This window comes from Lynx canadensis, chromosome B2 (assembly GCF_007474595.2).
Source record: "Lynx canadensis isolate LIC74 chromosome B2, mLynCan4.pri.v2, whole genome shotgun sequence".
NCBI classification, from domain to species: domain Eukaryota; kingdom Metazoa; phylum Chordata; class Mammalia; order Carnivora; family Felidae; genus Lynx; species Lynx canadensis.
Genome location: NC_044307.1, coordinates 121313158 through 121335546, shown reverse-complemented (window position 1 = coordinate 121335546; position 22389 = coordinate 121313158).

Below are 22389 nucleotides of genomic sequence, written 5' to 3'. Positions count from 1 at the left end.
TGACTGCGAACTGTCACTCTATCATTCTGTAATCAGGAAAATCCTGACTTTGGATCTCCAGTAAGTTGGAAAGGGCACAGAGGACTTCAGTTACCAATGTGTCTTGAGTCTTCATTGTGTGTGTGGGATTATCAAAAGCTGGGGAAAGAATAGAGCCCCTTCTACCTTACAGCTTAAAATATAAATAATGTCTAAATATTTTCCAGTAACGAAAGATGGAGGGTTAATTATTTGCTGTAATACTAACGAGCAGCCTGTGCCTCTGGGTGCTGAGGAAGGGGCACCTACCGATGCATCCGATTATGTCCTTTTGGAGAAGAGACTCCTTTGTCATTATGTAATACCCCTCTTTGTCTTTGATACCCTTCCTTGGTCTGAAGGCTGCTCTGTCTGAAATTAATATCGCTTCTCCTGCTTTCTTTTGATTAGTGTTCAGATAGGCCTGCATTCTTCCATACTTCACCAACCATTGTTCAAATTTTGGTCTTTCTGACTCTTGACACACAGAGTGTCAGTAACACCGCATTTGGGTATGAAGGGTATAATCACAGGCACGTGTGATCACAGACAGACCCATGACATACATGCACTTCCCATGCAAGTTACATAGACAGGTCCTCAAATTAATTTGGTTCAGCACGATAACTGGATCACCATGCTCCTTAATTATTTGTAAATAATTAATTTGATCAATTTCCTTGGAAAGTACCTTTGACCAGAAATCAGCCTAAGACCATAATGAATTCACAAGGTATCTATTTTTTATTTAGAGATGTTTTCTAAAATCATCTTTAGTGTCCATATTTGGACATTTTTTTTATTAACTCATTCTGCAAATATTTATGACACATCTCATTGGCCCATACATACTCGGTGCCAGGCCCAGTGACACAATCAATAGTAGATAAAATAGACGTCTGTCCTGGGGTCATTTTTGAAAAAAGACTAGAACACAAATAATTTTGTTTCCATTCCCAATTTTATCATTACAAGATGCTTCACTTTTAACAAATTAATCTGAGGCTTATTTTATATCAAAAAAAAACCCAACAAACTGCTGTGGTTTGGGTTGATTCTGTGACTGCAGACTTATCCCATCCTTTTAGTACTTCAGGAGAAAAACAAAAGCAAAAGGAAAGCAGAATGTTTGCTGCCTAACATGTGAATGCCCATAAAGAGCAAAATCTCTCTTTATCAACACGTCTTTGAGAAACCTGAAAGGATCTTGACTCAGTCCAAAGTAGAGATCAGGCAGAGAGCCAAAGAGTTCGATCCATATTTAAAAATGAACAGCAACAAACCTTTTTAACAAGGAGGAAATGGACCCACAAGTCAATCTGCTAACCATCTGTGTTGAAAACAGTAATAGGTATAGAACTTCTAAGACCTTTCCCAAAGCTATGCTGCACATGTGATTACCATAGAGAAATGAAGTATTTTTGCTTTTACAAGGAGTCCAGAGACAAGAACATAAAAGTACTTTGAAAACATAGTTTCAGAATTAGAAATCAGGGTAAAAAGATAAAGCACATGTTTTTCCACTTCACTCCAGAAGGCTACTGCCCTGCTCACTTTCTGGAAAAGACTCTCTAACATTGTTTTCTCTTACACTCACCAATGCCTGCCCTCGAGCTATATGGGTCACAGGGATAATTACCACTTACTCCAGACAAGTTCCCTGCGAATTGGAAGGGTAAAGTTTCATCTTCGTATGTTTCAAATGTTCGCTGTGCTTTTCGTATCCTTCATTTCAGAAATGCAAAAGGATTACGACAAATCAATTCTTACATATGCTCTTGAGCTTATGCTGGGAGATGCCTCTTATCTTTTCAAAGTGTAAGGACTCAGGCTGAGTACAAATGGATAACATTCCCATAATGTCATGCAGGATTTGTGGGATCCAAACTGTATCTATCTGAAGTAGAAAATAAACAAACCCTCTGTCATGTACCCACCTCAGATACCTTAAAGGAGAAATTTTGTATTATCGGATATGACACAGGTCTATCCTCCAGCAAAAGCTAGCTTCCATGCTTGGGGCTAGAAAATATTTGGTTTTATTTCTACCTTTCCCCTTTGCCTTCCCTTCACTTAGCAGGTGATGACTTTCGGGGTGGCCTTGTGACAGAGTGCAAGGCAGAACCACTTTCTGGCTTGGGTTTCCAAAAGCCTTATAGCACCAAAACACCTGTAGGGCTTTCAGAGGTGGGCTCATGGAGGAAGAAGATGGTTGCAGTAGAAGGGACAGTGGTTAGGACCCTGTAGGGAGATGAGGCTCTATCACTGGACTAAAAGTGAAAACAATCTAAGCCTCCCTAAAGGAATTCTTTAGTGTGTGTGTGTGCGTGTGTGTGTGTAATCCAAAGGAGATGAGATGCTGGTATGCACAAAGGCATAGAGATGAGAGGAAAAAAATCTTGCTGGAGATTGCGAAATACCCCCAAACTCACTGGAGAGGAGACAGAATAAAAAAAAAAAAAAAAAAAAAAAAAAAACTGAGCAAAAGATTAACATGAAAAGGAGGAGCTAGTCATTAATTAGGTGGTAAAGGCTGGAAATCACGGGGGTGGTTGGGTAAAAAGTGAGGTAACAAATACTCTTCCAAGCCAAGGACTACACCTGCTGCATTTGAATGAAATCAAAGGAGAAAGCACGAGATAGTTCTGGGAAAGATATAACCGCAGTGATTCAGAAGAGAGCAGAGAGGGTCATGGTGAGCAAAGTGGAATTTACCAATGGGATAGCAGCCTGCACTGATGATGGACTGAGGATGTGGGCAAAAGAGTAAAAAATTGTTTTTAAAATGACTCAACAACCAGGAGCCTGGTGGGTGGGGTAATCTCGGTGCTATGAAAAGTAACAGAGCATTTGTAAAAAATGGGAGGGAGAGAGGGTGATGAGACATTGGGGGAGGGAACAAACCGGAATGGAAAATGAAGATGAAGACATAATTCTACTAATTATCCTTTAAACAAAATCATGAAGTATAATATTTTTATAATCAGAACATTCTGTGCCTTAATAATCATTTAAACCTTACCTTCCTGATAAAGAAACTGAGACCCAGGGAGAATATGGCTGCCTCCTTGGCCCAAGATTGTTCAACAGCCATTGGAGAATGGGCACAAGAATTCCGTGTCCTGACTCTGTCCGTTATGACTCTTTTTTTTTTTTATTTTTTTTTAACATTTATTTATTTTTGAGACAGAGAGAGACACAGCATGAACGGGGGAGGGGCAGAGAGAGAGGGAGACACAGAATCGGAAGCAGGCTCCAGGCTCCGAGCCATCAGCCCAGAGCCCGACGCGGGGCTCGAACTCTCGGACCGCGAGATCGTGACCTGAGCTGAAGTCGGACGCCCAACCCACTGAGCCACCCAGACGCCCCTGTCCGTTATGACTCTTGCACTCAGCAGCGCTGTGGCTTCTGTCTCCATCCCGCTGCCCATGCTGCCTTTCTTCACGGTTTTTATTCAAAAGGTTCTTTTCCCAACAGTGCCAAGCTTTGCATTATATTTCTCTAGTGCATCAAAGAAAGACCAGCTCTAAGATCCTACAATATTTAGGCCTTTTCCTAAACTACGTCTACTTTTACGATTTTACCATTTCCCAAATGTTCTTGGAGCATCTACTTTGTGCCAAGCAATGCTCTAGGATAGCAGTGAACAAGAAAGTCCCAAATAAGATGGAGATTACATTCTAGTGGGAAGAGGCAGACAGGAAACAGATAACCAAATGTGTCAGGTGGTGACAAGTGCTATCACAAATAGAAGAGGGTAAATGAATAAAGAATGACTAGATGGGCGACCAGGGAAAGCCATTCTGACAAGATGACGTGAGAAAGAAGCTTGAATGACGAAGAGAAGAGAGACCCTTGTGCGGAGCTGGGGGACATAGGAACAACAGTACAGCAATTGCAGAGTTCTGGAAGGGCAGATGTGCATGGTGTGTTTGAGGAGCAGAAGGAGGCTAGCAGAACTGCAGCAGGTTGAGCCAGGGGAGAGAGCAAATGAGGTCTGGAGGTTGGCGTGAACACAGATCACTTAAGGCTTGTAGGGCGTGGCCTTTGGCTTCCATTGTGAGTGAAAAGAAAAGCCATTGGAAGGTTCAAAGTAGAGGATTAACATAATCACGTCTGCACTTTAAGATAATCACTCTGCTTTGCTGTCTGGGGAAAGGGCTATAAGCACGCATGGGTGAGAGCAGAGAGACCACTAAGGAGGCCTTTCCAATAGTCTAAGTGAGATACGATTAGGGCTTGGTCTAGGATCATGGGTTTGACAAATGATCAGGATTGGAACCTAGATTGAAGGTAGTCTCAACAGAATTTGCTGATGAATTAGATGGCGAGCAGAGGAATCGTGAAGGACTTTAGCGATGACAGCCTAAGTCCTTGTTTGCTAATGAAGAAGACTGGAGAGGCCCAGGTTTAGTGGGAAGTAGAGAGGGAGATAAATCATGAGTTGCGTTCAGGCTATTTCATGTCTGAGACGCCCATGAGAAAAGAGGAAAGCATCCCCTGACATTTGGGAGCTGGCCTTGGACTACCCAGCTAGGCTCGGGGGTGTGTTGCTGGTGGTCTTTGGCTAGAGGGCTTTGACCCTGTAGACATCCAAGTGGGAATGTTGAGAAGGCAAGTCTAGGCCAGAGAGGAGGTTGGAGCTAAGGATGTAAATTTGGTGTTCATCCCTATAGCATACTCAAGACAGTAGCACTGTGTAAGATCTCCTGGCAACAGGTGGAGAAAAAAAGGAGTCGAAGGACTAATTGTGGGGCCCTCTGTGTTTGAAGGTTGAGGGAAGATGAGAAAGGTCCAGCAAAGGAAACCAGGAAACAATGGTGACTGAAGTAGGAGAACAACAGAGAGAAAGCAGAATCAAAGAGAAGCCAAGTGAGGAAAAGCACTTTGAGATGGGGACAGAGCAAAGAACTGTATCAAAGATGAAAGTTTAAGCAATCTGAGGAGGGGGAAGTGACCATTTCATCTGGAATGTGGAGGTCACTGGTGACCCAAGAAGCACAGTGTTGGGTGAGCAGTTGAGATGAAAGCTGGCTTAGAGTGGTTTCAAAGGAAACTATGAGAGAAGGGAGACAGTAAGTATACGAACTGTGTTGTAAAAGGAGGTGGGGAGAAATTGAGCCATCTCTAGAGAAGTTGTGGGGATATGAGGTAAAAGAGGAACTCCTTTTTTTAAATTTTTAAAAATGTTTTCTATTTATTTTTGAGAGAGAGAGAAAGAGAGAGACATCATGAGCAGGGGAGGGCAGAGAGAGAGGCACACACAGAATCCGAAGCAGGCTCCAGGCTCTGAGCTGTCAGCACAGAGCCTGACATGGGGCTCAAACTCATGAACCGTGAGATCATGACCTGAGCCGAAGTCAGACGCTCAACTGGCTGAGCCACCCAGGCGCCCCAAGAACTTTTACCTGTACTCCTCTGACAGCTTCTGGGAGTTTTTCCGAGGGAAATAGAGGTCATCTGCTAAATGAGGACAAGAAAGGCAGTACTGGAGCTTTGAGAAGGGAGAAGAGGTGGTGAAATATACTCTAGGAGAGTGGAAGAGTACTCGTTTACCTTCCTTCTCTTCGTGTTCCCCATATTAACAAAAAACCTAAGAATAGACAGACGTAGATGACAGGATTATAAGCAGTCTTCAAGATAAAATTCCATGTGCAAATATACATATGTATAATTTTGCATAGCTTCAATGTTATGTTGTGTGTATACAGACAGAATATATTAAATTTGGCCCATTAAATATGATACTCATTTTTTTAAAATTTTTTAAATGTTCGTTATTTTTGAGAGAGAGAGCGCGCGCACAAGTGGGGCAGGGCAGAGAGAGAGAGAGAGAGAGAAGGAGACACAGAATCTGAAGCAGGCTTCAGGCTCTGAGCTGTCAGCACGGAGCCCCACGCAGGGCTTGAACTCACGAACCATGAGATCATGGGCTGAGCCAAAGTGGGATGTTTAACCGACTGAGCCACCCAGGCACCCTGACACTCATTAATTTGAAGAAAACGTTGAACTTGGGAATAAAATACCCCTCAAAAAAATTGAAAACTAATTACTTTCTTTGGTGTTACATCTTTATGTATCTTTATGCCTCATTCTCTACATTTCTATCATTGACTACTTTTTTTTACGTTTACCCAAAGACATTTGAAAGTTGCATCATCTGGATCAGGGGTTCTTAAACTTGTGCTTGCATCAGAATCACCTGGAGGGCTTGTCAAAGCACAGATCCCTGGGCTGCAGTCCCAGAAATCCTGACTAAGAATGGCTGAGTTTGGACCTGAGAATCTGCATTTCCAAGACACTGACACCACGGGACCAAGGACCACCCTCTGTGAAATGCTGCTGTAGAGCTACAGGGTCTTAGTGTTCTTGTGTGTCAAGATCAAAAGGGATTTGGGGAGAGAGATTAAGTAGGTGGATTCGTCTAAACCGGAAACAGGAGAGAGAAGAATAGTATCCGGGTGCAGACCCAGATTTTGCATAGCCTTCAATCTTCCCTTGCTTTCGCCTCCAAGTCACTTCCCCTTCAGTCTTTCCTGGAAGAAATCTCTAATTAGAGTAGACACCCCAAAGCCAACATAGGACTTCATTCTTCTAGAAAATACGAAACTCTCGTTATAATAAGAGCCCTTTCTTTTGCAATTTCCCAGATAGTTCCCAGCGCTTATGAGTGCACGGACTAAAATAGAAAATGCTGTACTGATAGAGGAAAAATGCAGCAGCTTCCTCCACATGCCACCTGGTCTATGACCCCGATTCCAGCTCTCCTGCGGGGACGCGGGCTGTGGCCTTAGATTCCCTCACCACCTACTCCTCTCTCCTTCCTCCTGCTTGCCAACTGAGGCCAAAGAGGCCTCTCAAGGCTGTCCAGATCCATTTGTCAGGAGTCCATGCAGTAAATATGCCACTGATCCCAGCCATTAGGGGAGCTCCTGCCAAAAGGCCATCAGCACGATGGCTCCTCGGGCTTCGCATTTCATTTCAGCTCCTTCCTCGGCTTTATGTTTTGTTTAGAGTGAAGTATGCAGTTCTCACATAATAAATGTTGACCAATAACTTGCCCAGTGTCTGCAGGGACACAGATAGCCATGTTCTGTAACGTCCACATAGAAAGTAGGAACGGAACAAGGTAAGCTATTTTGCAAACATCAAGCATCTGTAATGCAGATCACATCATATGGTAGCTTATTTTATAGACTTCTTACATGACAAAAAGTCTTAAAGATTAATATACGTGCCTCGTACTTATCAAAGCAAAAAGACAAAAATGAAACTTCCTATAATGTACCGTCACCCATAAATAGCCTCAGCTGTGGTTTTGGTGACTAACCTTTCCAATATGGGCACACGTGTATGCCCAGATACACACATCTGTGGGAAGACTAGATACGATTTTTGTGACCAGTCTTTTTTTTTTTTTTACTTAATTTACCTTAATTTTGTTTTTGTTTCTGTTTTTTTACCTAATTTCTGGTGAACAGCTTTCCACATTTTTAGGTTTCTTTTGAATTTGTTTATTTATTTTGAGAGAGACAGAGACAGCACGAGCAGGGGAGGGGTAGGGAGAGAGGGAGAGAAAGAATCTCAAGCAGGCTCCACACTGTCCGTGCAGGGCTCAGTGCGGGGTTCCAACCCGTGAAACCACGAGATCATGACCTGAGGCGAAACGGAGAGTCGGATGCGGACTGAGCCACCCAGGTGCCCCACAGCTTTCGATGTTTTAAATGTTTAGATCTATACACAGCCAGATCTATCCATTTTTTCCTTTATTGTTTCTATTTGTGGCATCATGCCAAAGGAATATTTTATATCATAGGCTTCCCCAAAGGAAAAATTTGAAAATAGTTTTGGTTATTCTAAACAGACTTCTATTATGTTTTGCCCTTTACTGATTAGATGATGTTCTCCACACAACAGAGTTCCTCCTCGGCTACAGATTGTTCTTTGGAACCCCAGTCCTTCCAGTGGAGATGAGGAAGGTGGCATACCTTTGGGTGCAGACACACGGGTTAGCGTCAATCATGTGGGAACCTCAAAAGTAGGTCTTCTTTATCAGAGAGAGCATAGGATAGAGATTCACCTTTCCAATTTTGCAGTGAAACAGTTTCAAAAGCTGATTCCTGCTACTTACTAGCTGACATTGGGTGAATTAACTGAGAGGACAATAATGCCTATCTCACAGGATTCTTGTTAAAATTAACTTTAAAAATTCAGCTAAAACACCTTCATGTTTGGTGTGTAGTGCATGGGAAATACATTTTTTCAGAAGTTAATTCCAAATTTCAGGTGTCTTAAATTTGGATGGATCAATCAATTTTTGTCATGCTATGACACAGCATGTTGAACAAAATGGTAGTCATTCCCAGCACTTGAGGTTGTAACTCCGAAAACCGAGACTGGGCATGTCATTAATATCTGTATTCCCAGAACCTCTTACAGGGACTGACACATATAATTTAAGTTATAAGCTCAACTACCTAAAATGTTCATTTCTGTTTTTCTTCGTGAATCATGAATGGAATATTTTGGCTAAACCTATGCCATCTTATCATGAAGAAGGCCATAACTCTATGAATGAAATAACTGAATCTATTGTTTTTGATAAAGGCTTGTGAGATCATAGAACCTTGAAATAAAGGGAAATCGAGTTGAGATCACCTTACTGCTGGAGATTACAAACAGACTGATTTGGAGCACATTTGGGGGAGCATTGTATGTTGGAGACTATGTATTGGAGATAAATTGATTACAGCATGGAGTAATAACTTTTTTGGTGATAAAATGTACAACATTAAGAATACCGTGATTTTAGGGGTACCTGGGTGGCTCAGTCGGTTAAGCGTCCGACTTCGGCTCATGGTTTGTGAGTTCAAGCCCCACATCCAGCTCTGTGCTGACAGCTCAGAGCCTGGAGGCTGTTTCAGATTCTGTGTCTCCCTCACTCTTTCTCTCTGCCACTCCCCTGCTCGCACTCTGTCTCTCTCTCTCTCTCAAAAATAAACATTAAAATTTAAAAAAAAAAACAAAAGAATGCCATGCTTTTATTTTTCTAAACTTCAATCTCCCTCTTAAGGATTTCATCTAGATTGAAGCTACATCAGTTCTCTCTCATCTAGTATTCTAAAAATCTCTGTCAATTTTCAAATGTTTTGTACCTGTGCCTTTGTATTATACAGAGACATAAGTTAATAGATTTTTCTCCTTCCGCTGAGTGTCCAAGGTGCTAGGTATATGATTGGTAGGACTCAAAAGAATAGACAGATCGAAGGAAATGAACTTAGATGAGGACAATGGGTAGGTCTGGAGTAAATATGGAGTGACATAAGAACAGGAGCCCCAAAAGGTCTGCCATGCTGAACAACAAAATAGAAAGTTATGATAGGGCCAAAGATTAATTAATTCACTACTCAACATTCATCAAAACAAGACTGAGGTCCAAGCACTTGACTGAGCCCTGATGAAATGTAAAGATGGCCAAGAATAAGCTCCTGAACCCAAAGGATTGACAAGCCAGTAGAAAATAAAACTTTTTATAGATTGCGAAACATTTTATCAGAAAACTTGTTGACCAATCCTTACAGCACCCTTGCAACTTGAATAGGGCAAGTATTGTTAGGCACATAATGCAGAGAAGTAAAATCAGTGAACTGAGGCTCAGAGAGGATTTTCCTAAATCACATAACTTCGTTTCAAGTTTCAAAACTAGGACCTTTTAATCCAATGCTTATTCAATTATGCTTTGCTAATTTCTTGGGGTTGGAGGTACTTTGCAGGTATTTGTAGGTTGGAGGTATTTTGGTTAACAACAAATTAAGGTGGAGGACAGTTGAACTAAATCATTTCCCCTGCCCTAAGTTTTTAAAGTAAGATAACGGTGACATGGAGGGTAAGGTGGGGCAGCTTTTTCTGTATCTTTTAACGCACCTTTGTTCATGGTTCAGGATGAAAACTGCGTGAGCTTTTGGAAATCACTGTGATTGGATACGTTACCCCCATTGTCTTTTTCAATAACTCCTGTGCTTGCAGAGGAATCCTTGAGAAGTAAGAAAGTAAGGTTCTGTGAGACAACGAGCTTTGGCAGAAGAGAGAGCGTGGTTCTCCTGAGGTCTGCTACCCTCTAAACACAGCAAAGATCTAAGACAATACAGCTTGAGAGAACCAATGCTGAAGAAGCCATGAGACATAGGGTATACCTGCTGGATATACCCTATAGGCTTACGGCAGGATGGAGCTGGGATCCTGAATAAAAATGAAAGAGAAAAATAAATAATCCGATAGAAGAATTCTGGTACCCAAGGGGAAAACTTTCCCATGGATCTAAAAGGACCGCAGAAGACGAGTCATGCAATGTTTGCAAAACCCTCCTGTGATGTTTGCAAAACCCTCTTGTCTCAAGGGATATTGGTAACGAGCTGCAGGTAAGACCACATTTCCTATGGAATGGATGAGTGGGGCCTGCTCAGCTTTTCATCTGTAGCAAGCACAATGTCAGGGTTAGTTTACCAAAATTTACTTGAATTTATTAATTTAAACATTAAGCATTTAGGTACTTTTTAAGATTATTTTTTATTAAAAACTTTGACAAAATGAAATGAAAATTGTAGAAAATATCATTTTAGCTCTCTGCCTAGTTCATGTTGACCTTCTTTCTAAGAGAGCTTCTCTATCATCAAAGGTAGGCTCCCTACAACCATGTTTTTGGGTGTGTCCTGGTCTTCCGGCTAGAATTAATAGACACAGGTATGTACCTGTCTGTCAACGAGGGCCAAAGAATCTTCACTATCTGCCTTTTTTTGCGAAATTTCGGACTGCGATTCAGTGAAGATTGCTTTTTCTCAGGATAGAAATAAAACGAGGCTTTTGAAATGGGAAGTTATTAAGCAATCATCTTCTACATACCAGAGTATAGATAAAGAATGATGTTCAGAGGGGAGCAGAAAATAACAGATGAGGCAGGCTACTACCATTCTGGTTTTCATAGTCATATTACTACATCGACATGAGTATAGGAATGGGTAGAAATAACACAGTATGTTAAATGTGATAGAATAGAATATGAGATGTAAAAGCCAAAGAAATCTGGAAAGAGAATAAGAGATGATTGGCTAAATGAGAGCCAGTTAAACAGTAAAAGCATCTTTTAGACAAAACGTGGTCTCCGGCTACCCCAGCTCTCCTTCTCCTTCTTCCCAGGTCCCAGGACATCCCTCCTCTCTTTCCCCACAAGTGATCCCTACTTCTGGTATAATCTAGAAATTATCTATGTATATAAAGTCATTTTTATTCACTCACTCACTAAATATTTTTAAATGCCTACTATGTGCTAAAGAATATAAAGTCAGGAAAAAAAGACATTTCTCAGATAATTTATATCCTAGGGAGAGGCGAGAGAAAATAAACAGAAAATAACCAAGAAAATCATGAGACCGTGGTCAACACTCCGCAGAGAATTATTTTAATTCTCTGTGATATTGATGTGATATTGATGAGATATTGATGCTTTACATTGACCGGCCTGGGAAGGTTGCTCTAAGAAGCTCACCTTTCAGCTGAGCCTTGGCTCTGCGGGTGGAGATAGAACAGGGGAGGTGGAAGAGAATATTCCTAGTCGTAGGGACCTCGAGTCTAGCGCAGTGGCTTTCAAAGTGTGGTCTTAAAGAGTTCCAAGAGGTTTTACGAGGTCCATAAGGTCAAAAGTATTATTATAATTATCGTAATATATCATCGATAATAAGATATTTTTGACTTTCGTCACCGTGTTGGCAATGACACTGATGTTGCAAAAGCAAAAGTAGGCAAAACTGTGAAGCTGTAAGCAGGGATAAACTGGTAACAAACTGTACTAGCTAGCAGTCATTGTATTTTTTTTAACATTAAGCACGCACAATTTTTGAAACGCTAATTTCATTTAACAATCTCTGTGTCGAAGCAGGACAGTGATTCATTTCATTATATCTCACCCCTAAAGTACACGTCTTTGTAATATTCTGTGTGATGAAATGGGAAAGACAAATAAATCACTTCTGCTGCCTACAAGAGGGCAATAATTGTCTTGAGGCAAAGCCCCTAACTGACCTCGTAATTTAAAAAGTTATATTCTTATGGAAAAACTGCAGCTACTAAATAAATCAGTTACGGTGAAATTAGAAAAATGGTATCTTACCATGACTGTTAACTAACGGATCTAGGCATTGATCATTATGGGCTACTAACCCCCCCACACACAGAAATACCAACAGGTATTTTACGCATCTTGAGGGAACGACACAGCACAAGCTACAAGGTCCTTTTGCTAAAAAAATGAAATAAAATAAATCTTAATCTGATCATGTCTCCAGTTCAAACAACCAACATACAGGAGCCACAGACAACTGGGGGCATGTTAATTGAGACCATGCAGGTGCAATCAGCAGAACCCAGGCCTTTGGGAAATTCCATAGGACAAATAATCTACTTTCTTCAATGAAAAAATTGCAGAAAAGAAGAAAAGAAAGAAGGGAAGGTGGGGGTGGATTTTTAGGTTAAAACAGATATGAACTGTGAACTCATTGCAGTAAGTGGATCTTTTTGGATACTGATATATAAAACATTGTTTATGACATTTATAAGACAATTGGAATCTGTTTACTGGATAGCTGGTAATATTAAGGAATTATTATTGGATGTCGTTAGTATTATTGTGGTCAGATCTTTAAAAAATATTCTTTTTTAGATGTATACTAAAATGTCTATGAATTGAATAAATAAGTAAGTAAATAAGCAAACAAACCCATAGAACTAAAACTTGCATCAGGCTTACTGGTGAAAATCTCTTCTTAATCAGGAAAAAGATAAACATGTCCACTATGATCATCACTATTTAATTTTATTTCGGAAGGTGTTAGACGCTTAGGTAAGAGAATTAATAATATTAATATATAATATAATAAGTACAGCAGAGAGAGTAGCATTATCTTATACTACAAAAAGTATTTATGGAACACGAACTGAAAACCTATTAGAAACGAATTTTAAAAATCAGTAAAAGTACTGATTCTAACACAAATGTAAAAATCATTACCTTGCCCGGATGCAAACAACAGAAACCTATGATACGGAACATTGTGCAAAGATCTCATTCACAAGGGCAAGAAAAATGCAAACCCCCTTAAGCATATATGTAAGAAGTATGAAAGACTGTATAAAGAAGTTTCTGAAAATTATATAAAACGCATGAAAAGTACATAGAAGAAATTGACATGAAAAGGATAGCCACTCTCTAACCTATATGTTCTGTGCATTGCCCAAGAACCAATATGATTTGGGGTGGAGAAAACACACTCTAGGTTTCTTTTTACAAATCAGCAGGTAAGTATAACTAGGAAAAATTTTGATGTTTCGGTTCTTCTTTGCCACTCTTTCACTTTTGGAGGAGGAGGGAAAGCAAAAGACATCCCCATATGCAGCAGGCTCGCGAATGGGGGCTTTGGCTCCGGCAGCCCACGGACCCAGCTGAGTAGGAGACGACAGCGTCGGCAGCTGTGAGCCCTCACACAACATCTCACTTAAAATGTCATGTGTGCTACTTGGTTTAAATTGTCACCCCTCCAGCAACCACAAACAATGCAGACACAGCAGATGTATTTTCTATTTAGAATTAAACAGTTTATCTCAACCACTGTCATTGTTATAGGGAAAAAATAAATAAATATCCATCTTAATGTAAACTTCAAAAGGTACTTTCTGGCAACCAGAGATATTTTCAAATCCAAATCTTCTGAGAAAACTAGGATTTGACCACAGATTTTTGTTTCAAATCGGGATGCTGGCAGCTCCAAGAACAGTAAAACACAGCTTGGTCAAAAGATTTTTGGCCAGATATTCCATACAGTAATTCATGTCATTGATGCTGAATGGTCCAAAGCATTAAGTAAACATCATAAATGTCTTTTGTTATTAAATGTTCCATTCAAACATTTTGTTTCACACTTGTGTAATGGATAGAAAAGAAGAAAGCTGTAGTGGAAATTGGCCCTCAAGACAGTGGTTGATTCACCTTTTCTGATTTTTTTTTTTTTTTAAATATATGCCCTCCTCCAAGTTGCAGAAAGAAAATAGCATTTCTGTCCTGTAGTGTATGCATTCTATCTCTGGAAGTTAGGCTAGTTGTGAACCTGACTTTGTTGGGTCAAGTTCAAATTACCACCCATGTATTCAGAAGACTATAACTTTGTTCTCCCTAAAGTCGGGAAGTCAGCCTTCCTCTGTGATAACTAAAGTAGAAATATGAGTGTTTTCTTAATGTGAGGTTACAAAGACAGGAAAATACTACTTTTCAAAGATCATTTTGCAAGAATAACAATTCCTATAGTAAAAGGAAGACCATAAATGGGTCTGTAAAGTTGGCCTACCTAGACAGTGTAGTTAGTGTAGTTACACCAGACTCTTAACGATGGAGAACTGAGTATTGTTGGAGGAAGGTGCATGGCCTAGATGGGTGATGGGTATTAAGGAGGACACTTGGTGTGATGAACACGGGGTGTTATATGTAAGTGATGAATCACTGAATTCTACTCCTGAAACCAATATGCTAACAAATTAGACTAATTAAACTTCTGTTTAATTAGTTTAACTAATTAAAATTTAAATAAAAAGTTAAAAAAAATAGGGACACCTGGGAGGCTTAGTTGGTTAAGTGTCAGACTCTTGCTTTCGACTCAGGTAATGATCTCACGGTTTGTGAGATTGCACCCCTCATCAGGCTTTGTGCTGACAGTGAGAAGCCAGCTTGGGATCCTCTTTCTCTCTCTCTCCCTCTCTCTCTCTCCCCCTCCCTCACTCATGCTCTTTCTCTCTCTCTCTCTCTCAAAATAAACATTTAAAAAAGTAAGAAATAAATCATAAATAAATAAATAAATAAATAAATAAATAAGTAAAATAAACAATAACACATCTTGACCTAAGTGCATTTGGGTTGCCATAATTTGAAAGTTCTGTTTGGCCATTAAAACATGACTTATTTGGGGTACCTGGTGGCTCAGTCAGTTGAGCATCCAAGTTTTGATTTTGGCTCAGGTCATGACTTTGGCTCAAGTCAGTAGAAGCCCATGTCAGGCTCTGAGCATGTATCCTGCTTGAGTCTCCCTCTCCCTCTGCCTCTCTCCCCAGCTTCATCACTCTCTTTGTCTCTCTAAAATGGAAAACAAAAACAAAAACAGAACAAAAAAACAAAAAACATTACTTACTTAATCTTGGATCTAATCTCAGCTTTTTTCTTGCAGTGTTTTCTTTCTTCTTCTTCTTCTTCTTCTTCTTCTTCTTCTTCTTCTCCTTCTTCTTTTTGGCTTCAAATTTTTATTTAAATTCCAGATATTTAACATATAGGTATAATACTAGTTTTAAGAGTAGAATTTAATGATTCATCACTTACATACAATACCCAGTGCTCATCACAACAAGTGCCCTTTTTAATACCCATCACTCATTTAGCCCATCCCCCCACCCCCCTCTACATTCAATCCATAGCTAAAACATCAGTGAAAAGCCCTGAAGTGACATTATATTTGTATTTTTCTGTGGAGCTTCTTTTCTTCTAATTTAAGTAAAACTCAGCTATCCTACTGACCCAAAAGGCCAAAGAGTTATCAGGATGCTTTCTAGTTCTTTTAGGAAGGAGAACACACACAACCAAATGGCCATTCATTTATATTTTATAATTCTTATGTAAAAAAAAAATCTAAAATCACATTCGGTATGCTGTATCCCATCTCAATTGATTCTGTCTGTCTTGCATCACATGCAAGTAACCTTATCCTTTTGGAGACAAGGATACATGCATTGTTCTAAGTAATAAGATTTTCTAATTGAAACTCCTAACTCACATTATATCTATGATTTGTTTGTTTATTCATTCGTTCATTCAATGTTTTATCTCATAATTATTTATTAAACATCTACTATGCTATAAATGAGCAAATCCTGTCCTGTCCTTCACGAAATTGCGAGTTAGACTCTAGCTTGTCTGCAATATTTCTTACTGCTAGAACTAACAGGATTTCCTCTGCATATAAAATACACTGAGAATCCTTCAAGACAATCGCCCTTTGCATCTATTGTGGAATCACTATGTTTTCTTTTTACCTATATTTAAATAGCACCTAGAACCATAGATTTTGCAAACAAATGATATAAAAAGTAGCAAGGTTGCCAATTTTATAATAATAGCAGCAACAGGAAACGAAAAACGTCAACAACGATGTTGCTATTTTCTTCTGAGCTTAGAAAAATGAATATTCCTAGCAACTATTCCAAAGCATTTGTATTTCAACTAGTTCCAAGATCTAATACCTGAACAAGTAAGTATAGAGATATTTTGGGGTGCTTGAGTGGCTCAGTCAGTTGAGTGACCTACTCTTGATTTCAGCACAGGTCATGATCCCAGGGTTCTGGGATTGAGCCCCATGTGGGTCTTGGTGCTGGGCTTGGAGCCTGCTTGAAATTCTCTCTCCCTCTCTCTCTGCCCTCCCCCCCCTTCTCTCTCTCTCTCTCAGATTAAAAAAAAGTATAGAGAAATTTTTGACATAAGTGAACATATAATGAGGGAAATGTATGATGTATTTTTTCCTCTATCAGAAAAAAACCTTGAAACTTGCTGCTATCAAACTTATATCTGAGAAAAGTGATATTTCATGACTCACCTATCTACACTTTGATATGTCATGGAGCCATAAACAAAAGTGTGGTTGGACTGGCATTTAAATTTTTTTTTTTACTGTTTATTTTTGAGAGAGAGAGAGAGAGAGCATGAGCAGGGAAAGGCAGAGAGAGAGGGAGACACAGGATCTGAAGCAGGCTCCAGGCTCTGAGCTGTCAGCACAGAGCCTGACTCAGGTCTTGAACTCAAGAACTGTGAGATCATGACCTGAGCCAAAGTCGGATTCAACTGACTGAGCCACCCAGGCGCCTCTGGGCTGGCATTTGAAATCAAACAAGTGAAAGCTGTTTCAGATATTACTCATCATGATAACTATTTCTCTGTGAGAGGAGTGGTGAGAATAATAACATAAATAATATTTATAGCATAATATATTATTATATTTATATGTTATAAATATATGTTATATTTATGTTATACATATATAATATATATAATAACATAAATATAAAATATGTTATAAATATATGTTATATTTATAACAAAATAATATTTATAACATAAATAATAAAAATGGGCTTCTTGACTTTTTGTCTGCTTTTATCACAACAAAACTTCATTGGAGTTCTTGGAAAAGAAAATATTTTAGTAAGTCAAGCTCATCAAACCTAAAAGAATTACTTTTCCATTACAAAATAAAAAGCGTTGATGGGGAAAAACTTTTCCTAAAGAGATCAGTAAAATTTGAAGCCTCAAGTCAGAAACATTAAAATCTTACATATCATCATTCTAGTCTTTCTTTTTCACTGCATTAAATGACATCACAGATAGAGAGAAATTTATGCATCAGCTTTATTAAAAACACCAAAGAACATTTCTATATTTTCATTGGTTAAGGAAAATTTAAATTTTTTTCATGTTTATTTATTTTTGAGAGGGAGAATTCGAGTGGGGGGAGGAGCAGAGAGAGAGAGAGAGACAGAGAGACAGAGAGAGAGAGAGAGAGACAGAGAATCCAAAGCCCACTCAGCACAGACAGCAGAGAGCCCAATTCAGGGCCCAAACCCAGGAACCAAATTGTGAGATTATGACCTGAGCTGCAGTTGGACGCCCAACCAACTGAGCCACCCAGACACCCCTCTTTGGTTAAGGAAAATTTAAAAGTATTATCCTGAAAAATCCCTCTAACGCTGATTTGTGAAGAGCCATTAAAACATAAAGGCCTCCCCCAGTGGCTTTCTCTAAGGAGTTATAGAGCCTGGGACCTGTTAACATTGTATTAGAAACCCTCCAATGTACTTTTATTTAAAAAGCACAAGGTCTTTCTCTGACTGGCTTATTTCACTTAACATGATACCCTCTAACTCCACATTCTTTTTTATGGCTGAGTAAAATTCCATATCACATCGTCTATTTTTTTTTTTTTTCCAAATCTAAGGTTGGGGTGAGGGCCAATAAGTCAGTAAGAGAAAGACATATATCGTATGATTTTGATCATATGAGGAGTTCAAGAAACAAAACAAATGAGTAAAGGGGAAAGAAGAAAAGAAAGAGAGAAGCAAACCAAAATACAGACTCTTAACTATAGAGAACAAACTGGTGGTTACCACAGGGGAGGTGGGTGGAAGGATGGGTGAAATAGGTGACCTGTGACGAGCACTGAGTGTTGTATGGATGGAAGTGTTGAATCACTATATTGCACGCCTGAAACTAATACTACACTCTTAACATAGAGTGTTAACTAATGTTAACTAGTTAAACTAACTGGAATTTAGATAAAAACTTAAAAAGGTTAATAAGTTAAAAAGCACAAGGTTAGGGGCGTCTGGGTGGCTCAGTCGGTTGGGGGTCTGATTTCGCCTCAGGTCGTCATCTCAGGGTTCATGGGTTCCAGCCCCACGTCGGGCTCTGTGCTGACAGCTCAGAGCCTGGAGCCTGCTTTGGATTCTGTGTCTCCCTCTTTCTTTGCCCCTCACCTGCTCACACTCTGTCTCTCTCTCTCTCTCTCTCTCTCTCTCTCTCTCTCTCTCTCAAGGGTGAATGAACATTAAAAAAAAAAATTAAAAAAAAAAAAGCATGAAGTTGCTCCATTCTTAAGCTTGTTAGTGATAATTGGCTGCTTCATTCACTTAGCTGGAGATATGCTTTGAAACAAACTTTGAGAAGTTTTTACGTGTATGTGAAAGTGTTCTTTAAAAAGAGGAAAGCAATATAGAAGGGAATAAGAACTTTGAGTTGGAAACCAGGCCGCCTGTGTTCAAGCCCTCATGTGGAACCAGCATGGTTATCAAGGTCTGGGTGTGACGTGTTCTCTATTTTTGTTTCCTTCCTTGAAGACTTAAGAGCTTCCCTCACTTAATAAGGACACTTGGCACTTAGAAGATGTAAAATATGTGAAAACTCTTTCACTATGTGCTAAAAAGGAAAAGTATAATTGAAGAAGTCCTAAGTGATGAGACTAATTATTATTTCTTCTTAGCAGTGGAACAGAATCAAACATAATGGGATTCATAAGCAATGCAATATTGAGGCTCATTTTAAACTTCTAGTAAACATCTCATTCAACTAACGAAATGTATCATTTAAGACTCAAAAGAACAGGGGCGCCTGGGTGGCTCAGTCGGTTGAGCGTCTGACTTTGGCTCGGGTCGTGATTTCATGGTTCATGGGTTCAAGCCCCGCGTCGGGCTCTGCTCTGACAGCTCAGATTCTGGAGGCTGCTTCAGATTCTGTCTGTCTCTCTCTCTCTCTCTCCCCCTCCCATGCTCATGCTCTGTCTCTCTGTCTCTTTCTCTCTCTCTCAAAAAAAAAAAAAAAATTAAAAAAGGACTCAAAAGAACACGGTGAGCCAAAGCGGTGCTTTCATTTCAAATGGAAAGAGTAGTGGCAATCTTAAGAGTAGTGATTCATAAATTGACTGCAAAGTATTTCTTTTAGCTTTTAGTGAACATTACTTTTTAAGGTATTCAGAGATAAGAAATTCTCCGTGGCTCCGAGTGGTCCTGTGATTACAGGAAAATTTAAGTGTTTACATATTTTAAAGGATGGGAAAAGCATGAGGCCGTGGAGAATGCTGAACCATCATCCTTGTGACAAAACTTTTTGCAAGAAATCTCTTGCAGTAGTTTTCATGGATAAACCTCTACAGGTGGGGGATTGGCCAGAGCTTCTTTGGTTATAAGTGACATAAACCAGAACGAGTTTGAACTTATGTACCTAAACTAGGAAGGGTAGGGCTGGAGTTGAACACTCTGACAGCTCATCCTAGGTCCTGAATTCTGTCAGTTAATACCTCTCTCTGTGGGTCTGTGTGTATATATGTCTATTTCCGTGTGTGTGTGTGTGTGTGTGTGTGTGTGTGTGTGTCTCTCTCCATCTATCTCTCCCTCTCTCTCATCTCCATCTCTATCTCTACCCCTATCTCTCTGATGTGATAGTCACTACCATAGATAGAGCAGTGAACAAACACACACAGCAAAAAGAAGTTTCACATTTATGAGCTTGCATTGCTTCATAAACCTTTAAGCATGAGTCGGATATAATCACATAGACATGGGGAAAAGGCATCCTTGGAGGAGAAGAAAGCATAGGCAAATGCACAGAGGGAGGGATGTGTATGTGGCGGAACATGCCAGTAATAGCTAAGGGTGGCTGAAGCACAGATTAGGCACAAGTGTGAAGAGGAAGATGAATGTCAAAATGGACACAAATGCCCCAGGGCATTAATTTCACAAAGACGAGTCAACAGAGTTTTGAAACAGATAATAGATTTTATTTTATTTTATTTTTCAACGTTTATTTATTTTTTTGGGACAGAGAGAGACAGAGCATGAACGGGGGAGGGGCAGAGAGAGGGAGACACAGAACCTGAAACAGGCTCCAGGCTCCGAGCCATCAGCCCAGAGCCTGACGCGGGGCTCGAACTCACGGACCACGAGATCGTGACCTGGCTGAAGTCGGACGCTCAACCGACTGCGCCACCCAGGCGCCCCAAACAGATAATAGATTTTAAAGAGAGAGAGACAGAGAGAACTGTCCAAAGGGAGTGTAAAGTTTCTAGCGCTAGAAATATGACAGAACATGTCCTCCCCTCCCTCCCCTCACTCATACAAGGCCACACCGAGTTACAATCTGTCAGTGTGTTGGTCAGGGCTCTCCAGAGAAACCACACAAGAAAATGCACATTTATACAGAAAGAGATGTAAAAAAATGAATTGGCTTCAGGGATTATGGTGGCCAAGAAGTCCCAAGATCTGTAGTCAGCAAGCTGGAGACCTGGGAGACCTGATGGTGTGGTTCCACTCTGAGTTCAAAGGCCTGAGAACCAGAAGAGCTGATACCATAAATTGTAGCCCATAAGCCTGCCGGTTCCAGAAAAGCCATTGTTTCAGTTTGAGTCCAAAGGCAGGAAATGACTGATGTTCCAGCTCAGCAGCCGGGCAGGTGGAGTTTCCTCTTACTTGCAGAAAGGTGAGCCTTTTTGTTCTAGATGGGCCTTCAACTGATTGAATGATGCCCATCCTGTTTGGGAGAGGAGTCCGCTTCACTCAGTCTGCAGATTCAGATGTAAATCTCATCTAAAATCTCCATCACAGACACACCCAAAGGAGCGTTTGACCAAAATACCTGGGCACCCTGTGGCACAGTCAAGTTCACACACAATTAACCATCACCTCTGGGATTAGGCACAGTTTCAAGCCTTCGTTCATGGAAATTCCTCTGTTTGAAACGCTTTTTCCACCCTCCTGACCCCCTTCACCCCTACTCCTATTAGCTACCAGCATTATTCTTGAGAATATCTCATCCTGCTTTAAGAATTTTCGCAAATGTCATTTTGGAAGTCTTCCTTGAAGCCCTGCAACCCATGCTAAAGGATATTGGGCATGCTGTCTTTCGCACAGCACTTTGCACTTGCTACCAATATAGCACACATCCTGCTACTTTAATAATTAGTACAAATCTGTCATACGAATATGTGGGTCCCCCAAAGATACAGACCATGGTATTTTTACTATTATTTTATTGTGTTAAAAATATATGTAAACATACTCATGCACCAACGTTCACAGCAGCTTTACTGACAACAGCCTAAAGATGAAAACAACTTGAGTGTCTATCAAATGATGAATGGATAAACCAAATATGGTCTATTGATATAATAGAATATTATTCAGCCATAAAAAAAGGCCGAAGTCCTGATGGGTATTCCAACATGATTGACCCTTGAAAATATGCTGAGGGGCACCTGGGTGGCTTGGTCAGTTAAGCGTCCGACTTCGGCTCAGGTCATGATCTTGCGGTCCGTGGGTTCGAGCCCTGCATCAGGCTCTGTGCTGACAGCTCAGAGCCTGGAGCCTGCCTCAGATCTCCATCTCTCTCTTCCCCTCCCCCACTCATTCTCTCTCTCTCTCTCTCTCTCTCTTTCTCTTTCTCTCTCTCAAAAGTAAATTTTTAAAAACACTTTAAAAAATGGGAAAAAAAAGAAAATACGCTAACTGAAATAAGCAGACCATGTTTTACTTATTCTTGGACATCCACGACTTCCCATGGCCCCCAGCACATGCCTAGCAAATGATTTCTGGTATAGGTTTAGAGGCAGAGTTCCTGAGTTGAAATCTTGGAACCTTCATTTCCTAGTTGTTTGATCTGGATGAATTATTTAACTGTTTTTTCTCTTTGTTTCTTCTCTTAACTGATTTTATTTTTTTTAGTGAAATTTATTGTCCAGTTGGTTTCCA